The following is a 7,844-nucleotide window of genomic DNA, read 5'->3' on the forward strand; positions in this document are numbered from 1 at the left end:
GAGAAAATGAGTGAAAATATCAGTGAGGATGACAGAACATGAGAGACACCTAACTCTGGGAAAGAAACAGGGGTAGTGGAAAGGGAGGTGGGTGGGGGTTGGGGTGACTGGGTGACAGGCACTGAGGGGGGCACTTGGCGAGATGAGCACCAAGTGTTATTCTATATGTTGGCAAACTGAACTCCAATAAAAATAAATAAATAAACAAATGTTTGCTTATTTTAAAAAAAGATTAATAAAACCTCATTGCTTAGAAATAATTATCCTTTGACTTAACATCAACAAAAGTCTATTTTTCTAATACTAAAATATACAATTGTTTGGAAAGGAGTGGGAGCAACTGACTTGAAATAAATTAGAAAATATCTTCACTTCATTAATTGTTCTTCTCATATACTTCAAATTTGTACTTACTGCCTTTTTCCTCCTGCATATCAGAAAGGACACCTGAGTATTCTGGCAGAAGTTTATATTTCTCCAAATCAATTTCTGACAAATAAAAATGTGTCACTTTCAAACTCCTCTGTAATCCTTCTCGCAGATAGCCTAAGATGGCCTGGCTTCTTCATGGGTTCCTTATAAACATAACTACTTCCCACTATCCAAACTATGTCCATTTTATTTTCTAATTCTGCTTGTTCAATAAGTTTTAAGGCATCATCCAGACTTTTGGCAAGAAAATGAGTTCCTTGTGGAGGTTCCCTAAGGTCTCCGCTGAGAACTAAATTAATTCTGTCCTTTAAAGGTTGGTGGTTCTTGGGAATAGAGAACCATGTCTTCCTACCCATAATCACCAAATTCTGTTTACTTTCTACTGAGGAGGTTGTGGTCAATTCTTCGGAAAAACTTGAATTTATTCCTGAGTAGGGGCCAGGGCAGGTCCCTGTTCTTGCTGATGCCCATGTTCTGGAACACAGTGGCTGTGCCTTTGAGCATAGGAACCATGACAGCAGCTGTAAACACTTCCCAGTTTGCTCACCATGCCGGGATTCCCCCCATCCCACCCACCATCAGGCATGGCTCAAAATTCAACACTACTGTTCAAAATTCCCCTGCCTCTCCATTGTCATTGTCTTATATCCCCACAGATATAAGTGTCCAGAGCCTCCCCCTCTCAAAATTTTAACTCTGAATTTTCTTGCCCCATTCATTCTTTAAATCTCAGCCACAACATTCTAGGAGGCAAGTGTGACCCCCAGAGCAGGTCAGGTCCACCCCTAAGCATTCTGAACTCCTTTGCATTCATTCATAGGGTGCAGAGCTCCCTTTCATAATGCATTGCCATCAAGTAACTAATTCTGTAATTACTAGCTGGTTGATGTCGTGAGATTCCACAACGGCTGGGATAATCTCTCTTAGTCACCTCTGCTTCACCAGTATTTAGCACAGCACCAAGAAAGTAGGAAGTTTCAAAATGTGTTAAATGAGTGAATGAATGAATGGTCAAGATAATCATTGACCATTGGTAAATACATGTTAAACAATACACACCAAAATTATAACATTGTTTCTATAAGAAAGGGAAAGTCTACCTTTTCAAATACTGACTTACACCTTCACTTACAAAAAGTAAATTGTTTGCAAGCTGACTATATTTCATTTCAATGCCAGAAAATAGATGCCAGGTAAGTGAAACAGGTTTAAAAAAAATTCTTGTTCTTTGTACAATGAAATCAATACCAGGATGAAATGTCCTCTAAGATGATAGAGTTCTTTGAGAGAGAGCCAGGATTGAAGGTGGGGCTCTAGTGGCAGAGGGATTAGGAGAAGGGAATCAGGAAATCCTATTGTTTCAGTGGAAAACATCCAACCAACACTCAATTTCTTTCTAAGAGTCAATCACTCTAAAGCGTGTGTCTTAATGCACACTTATATAGATGACACAAGGGTAGATGGTAAATAAGGCAGTTAAACATATACAGTCCAATCTCTCTGGACGTAATACTTAATGAAATACAAGATCACGAACATATACAACCATGTTTAAATACATCAATGTTGCTGCAAATGCTAAATTAACATATATTCACATGCTGGTTCATTTTCCTATTGCTGCATATCCAAAACCCACAAGTTGGTGGCTTAAAAAACAATAATTGTAATAGCTGACAATTTTGTGGAGTAATTGGGGCTCAGCTGGAAGATTCTTCAGCAGGTCTTGCAGGGGTCTTTCCTGCAGTGCCAGTCAAATGGTAACTATAGCTGGAACAGCCAAAATGACTTCACTCATATGTATAGTGCCTTATCTGGGACAACTTTAGATTCCCAGAGCAAATGTTCCAAAATGATAAACTTCAATGTAAAGTGTTTATCAAGCTTGCATGACACTTGCTAATTTCAGATTAACTAAACCTGAAGTCTGTGTTGGGAGAGGACTATACCAGGTCTGCAGTACCAGGGGACTTGGCTCATTTTAGCAGCCACTAAATTAACAAACATAAGGTGGTATTTGCAGAGAAAAAAAAAGGACTACACCAATTGTGCCAAAGGTCACTCAGAGAAAATACACAAGCTCCCAGAGTTCACTTGATTTCTAATTTCCCTTTTACCTCATTGGCCATTCCTTCTTTGACTCTGCTGGTTCTTTCTTCCTCATCTATTTGACCTTAAAATGCTTCAGTGCCCCAGCCCAGTCATTACACAGCCTCTCCACCTTTTCCACACTCATTCTGTAGATGATCTCATTCAGTTTCATAACTTTACACATCATCAATGCTCTGAATATTTCCAAATGTGTATTTCTACCACTGACCTTTTGCCATTCTAAACTCCAGAATTCTGTATCTGAATGTCTTCTCAATATCTCCACTTGAGGGGCCAATAGCCAATTCAGTCAGTTAAAAACTGACTTTGTTTTACTTATCTCAATAAGTTCATTTAGTAGCTCAAACAAAACATTCTGCAGGTATCCTTGATTCATCTCTTTCTGTCCAAAATTTATTAGCAAATGCTATTGGCTCTACCTTCAAAATGTGTCCCAAATTATGGAACTCTTCCTTCATGATTCGGCCAAGCCACTCTCACCCATCACTTAGATTATTGTAACTTTTTCTTTCTTTCTTTCTTTCTTTCTTTCTTTCTTTCTTTCTTTCTTTCTTTCTTTCTTTCTTTCTTTCTTTCTTCTTTCTTTCTTTCTTTCTTCTTTTTCTTTTCTTTCTTTCTTCTTCTTTTTCTTTCTTTCTTCTTTCTTTCTTTCTTTCTTTCTTCTTTTTCTTTTCTTTCTTTCTTTCTTCTTTTTTCTTTCTTTCTTTCTTTCTTTCTTTCTTTCTTTCTTTCTTTCTTTCTTTCTTCTTTTTTCTTTCTTTCTTTCTTCTTTCTTTCTTTCTTTCTTCTTTTTTCTTTCTTTCTTTCTTTCTTTCTTTCTTTCTTTCTTTCTTCTTTTTTCTTTCTTTCTTTCTTTTCTTCTTTCTTTCTTTCTTTCTTTCTTTCTTTCTTTCTTTCTTTATGATAGATGGAGAGAGAGAGAGAGAGACAGCAGAGGGAGAAGCAGGCTCCATGCCGGGAGCCTGATGCAGGACTCAATCCCAGGACTCCAGGATCACGCCCTGGGCCAAAGGCAGGCGCTAAACCTCTGAGCCACCCAGGGATTCCCTCTTGTAACAGTCTTCTAATTGTCTGCTTTAATTCCTGCTCCTCTGCATTCTGGTCTTCTCATAGTAGCTGGAGGGATACAATAAAAAGTGAATTTGATCATAGTATTGCTATGCTCAAACATTCCAATGGCTTCTTACTTTCCTTCAAGTGGTGGAACAAACTCTGAAGATTTCACCTTACCCTTCAAGGCCTAAAAAGAGCTTTACACCTTCTATCTCCTAGGCCCATCTCCTAACACTCTCCTTTGTACATTCCATTATAGTTCATACCAGGTTCTTTGCTATTAGTCCAACATATCAAAGCAAATTCCCACCTCAGGGCCTTTCCTCTGTCATCCTTTTTACCCAGAACCTTCCTTCTCCCTATATGCACATGGCTCATTCTCCTCATTCAAGTCTCTGCTTAAACTTCACTTCATTAAAAAGACCTTTTCTACACATCTCATCAAAAATAACATCCACTTTCAGTGATATCATACAGGTACTAGAACAAATCTAATCATACCCTCTACCATATCCATTAATATTCATTCCCTCATCCTGACTTATTTCCCATCATAAAACATATCAATTCATGACATTACATATTAATTTGTATATTTATTCATTGTATCTATCTGTATCATTCACTCCCCAGAATATAAACTTCTTGAAGATGGGAGATTATTCTTTATTTTGTTCATTACTATAATACCAACACCTAGAAGAGTGCCTTCTTGATAAATATTTTTAATGAAAGTAATAATGAATGCACAATTAAGATATTTCTTTATCTATTATTGAAAAATACAGAATCCTAAGAAGATCAAAGCAGTCAACCTATCTTAACACTCAACCTAAGTTAAAACAAAGAACACATTATATTACTTGGGCAATTTGGGCAAAATATGCTTTAATTTACTAGGAATTTAAGAAATACAAAAAACAATATAAGGTAGAGAAAGAAAATTGGACTGAGGTTTAGGAAACAGGTAAACATCCTGACTGGGATTCAAACATGTCTTTATGACCCTGATATAAATATGGAGAGCTTCAGGAAAATCTCCTTTTATAAAAAAGTGCTATATGTCCATATAATGATTTTCCTTCTTAAGAAAAACACACAGAATTAATAGATAATGAGTATTGTTCTTAAGCAAAGCATGCCAAGATCTTTGTGTGCCTTCCAAGAAAAAGCCTACATGTAATGCCTGCAAATCCTCCATCTAGTAGAATCTTGTTCCCTTAAAAATCTTATTTTATTGCTTTATATATTTCTATGAAAGATTGTGAAGAAAATTTTTCCATCAGTGTCCCATATAATGAAGGAGGAGAAAGAAAAGAGGATATAAGAAAGAAGGAGGTAGGTGGGGAAGAGAAGGGGAAAAGAAGGGAGAGGAGGAGGGGAAGATTGAGGGAAAAGGATGAGGAAGATAAAGAGGGAAGGAAGAGGAAGAAAATGAGGCAATTGATGACGGATAAAAATGCTCTCCTCTGAAACCACCCTAAGCAGTTATTTGATGGCCCTGCAGGGACTAGGAGGAAAGCCATGAATAGGACCTCTTGCTACCTGCCCCACTGAAAGAACATGAGAGAGAGAGAGAGAGAGAACATGGAGAGAGAGATCATGAAGATAGGGAGGGGCAGAGGGAAAGGGAGAAGCAGACTCAAGGCTCAATCCCAGAACCCTGGGATCATGACCTGAGCAGAAAGCAGATTCTTAACTGATTGAGCCACCCAGGCACTAAAGTTCAAATGGTAGGAGCCACAGAATAAGAGTACAGAGAAAATGAAAGTGGGAAAATCAAGGAAGAACACAATTGAGATGTTTTTCCAGAACTTAAGAACTCAAAACCTCACAACAGTGGCCAGCGCAATCAAAGATATCCACCTAGACACATCATTATGATATGTCCAAATTTAAGAATAAGGAGAAAAACCTTAAGGTTTCCAAAGAGAAAATGTAATTAATAGAGGAATGATAATCTGATTGACATCAGACTTTTCATCTAAAACAACATATGGGAGACAGAACGTAAAGACTGCTAACTCTGGGAAACGAACTAGGGGTGGTAGAAGGGGAGGAGGGCGGGGGGTGGGAGTGAATGGGTGACGGGCACTGGGGGTTATTCTGTATGTTAGTAAATTGAACACCAATAAAAAATAAATTTAAAAAAATAATAAAATAAAATAAAACAACATATGGTATAACATATTTGTAAGGAAATTTATTTTCAAATTAAATCCACCAGCAGCCAAATTGTGCAATCATATAAAAGAAAAGTAATCATATCACATTTTTTAAAAGTCTCTTTCATTTAATACTTCTCTTTTCCTGGAAATTTCAGACCTTTTACCTACTCAGCTTCTAAAATATAGGATTTTGAGAATTCTTTATTTCTTTTGATTTTTAGAAAGGTCTTGTTGATCTAATCTTCTTCCCTTCACACCTTAATCCCTAAACTTATTTTATGCTCACTCTTCATTGTGCCCAACAATCCATGTATCTATCAATAAAGACTTACTGTCTACTATTTGTTATGCATTGCAGTAGCTGCTAAGAGGTCCAGATGAATAAAGCATGATGCCTGCCCTCAGAGAACTTGCTGTCTAATGAGGGTGGCAGGCATATAAACAAATAATTATAATCTTGAGATAAGTGCCATGGGGGAAAAGATAAAGTGGCACACAATACAATCAAGAATTACCATTTCCATTATATGAAAACAACCTAATATCATCTTTAATTTGCCTTACTTTATATATTTATACTCATTTCTTCATTTTAAGTTGTTGTACCCCAATTTCTTACAGCACCCTTTCTTATTTTATCTCCAGGTTCAAGTCTAAAACAATGCTGCTCAAAAACAATATTTAGGGCACATGAGCATTCTGCCAATATTTTACTGTCTAACAGATTGATTGTGTTGATTTAATAAATACTGAGTTCAATACCTATCAAGAGCCTATTGATATTATCATAATACAATTGCTTCTGGGAGACTTCTGGAGAAATGTAGTTCCTAAGTTTTTTATGCTACGCTGCCCTTTAAATAATCAAAATTCATCAGTTTAAAACATAGTTTTAAACTAAAGTATAGCTTTAGAAGACATTTGCAGATAATACTTTCAAAATTGGCAAGTAGGGGATCCCTGGGTGGCTCAGCGGTTGAGCATCTGCCTTCAGCTCAGGGCGTGATCCTGGGGTCCCAGGATAGAGTTCCACATCGGGTTCCCTGCATGGAGCCTGCTTCTCTCTCTGCCTGTGTCTCTGCCTCCCTCTCTCTGTGTGTCTCTCATGAATAAATCAACAAAATCTTTAAAAAAATTGGCAAGTAGGGTTGATAATTTATATTCTAGTAACATTAATGATGACTGTTTTTATCTGCTATCATTATTACCATCAAATATCCATTAAATATCAAATTCCTAGAGAGCCATATTTCTAGCCAGAGTTATTCTTTTGCTCTGTTCATGAACCAGAAGGGGAAATAGATAACATTATTTTTTTTCAAATAATATCAGAATGGCAGGGAAAAGCTGAGATTTGATTATTGACTTAGAATTCTGTCTGTTAGATTCTTCCTTGACTAATGACCTATTTTTCTTCACTTTACCTATCTACTATCTATGCTGAGAAAACATAGCAGTACAGGAACTTATCTCAGATACTCTTTACATTGAAGTCTTCAGTTCTTGCCAGACCCACACCACTGCCCTGCTTTCTGAATTAGGCCTCTTCCACCTTTAGGACTTTCATAAGGATAACAATCATTTTGGGAGGACAAAGAGGGCAGTTTTTGGGAAAACAGTCTTTCTTTTTTTTCTTGTTATTTACTAACACTGAAAGGTATTAGAAGCAATGTTTTGGAAATCAGATCCCAAAGTACTATTTCACAGAGCAAGAATATAATTTCAAGAAAAACTGTGGAGCTGAAATTGACTTCTCCATTCAGAGAAATGAAATATGATCATAAGACAGGCTGCCTATTGTTGATTGGGATAGAAGAGGCACTGAGATTTGGTTGGGGTTCTGGACTCAGCAGGGTGCCCTGGGTCTGCAGAGCTAGGGTGTAGTTGAAGTGTTGTACTACGAGTATTTACACTGAACTAAGGTAGTTGTAATGATTTTATTTGAGCTAAGCAAAAACAAAACAAAATAAAGATAAAGTATAAGTATTTTAAAATAATTTATACAGGGGGAACCCTGGGTGGCTCAGCAGTTTAGTGCCTGCCTTCTGCCCAGGGCGCGATCCTGGACTCCCAGGATCG

The 7,844-nt window shown here is 37.1% G+C and overlaps 1 pseudogene; it reads right to left on the reverse strand.

Moving 5' to 3' along the window:
• Positions 1-376: 376 nt before the first annotated feature.
• Positions 377-945, reverse strand: LOC112643836 (dihydrofolate reductase-like; annotated as a pseudogene).
• Between the last annotated feature and the right edge of the window lie 6,899 nt (positions 946-7,844).

This window comes from Canis lupus, chromosome 1 (assembly GCF_003254725.2).
Source record: "Canis lupus dingo isolate Sandy chromosome 1, ASM325472v2, whole genome shotgun sequence".
Lineage (NCBI taxonomy): Eukaryota > Metazoa > Chordata > Mammalia > Carnivora > Canidae > Canis > Canis lupus.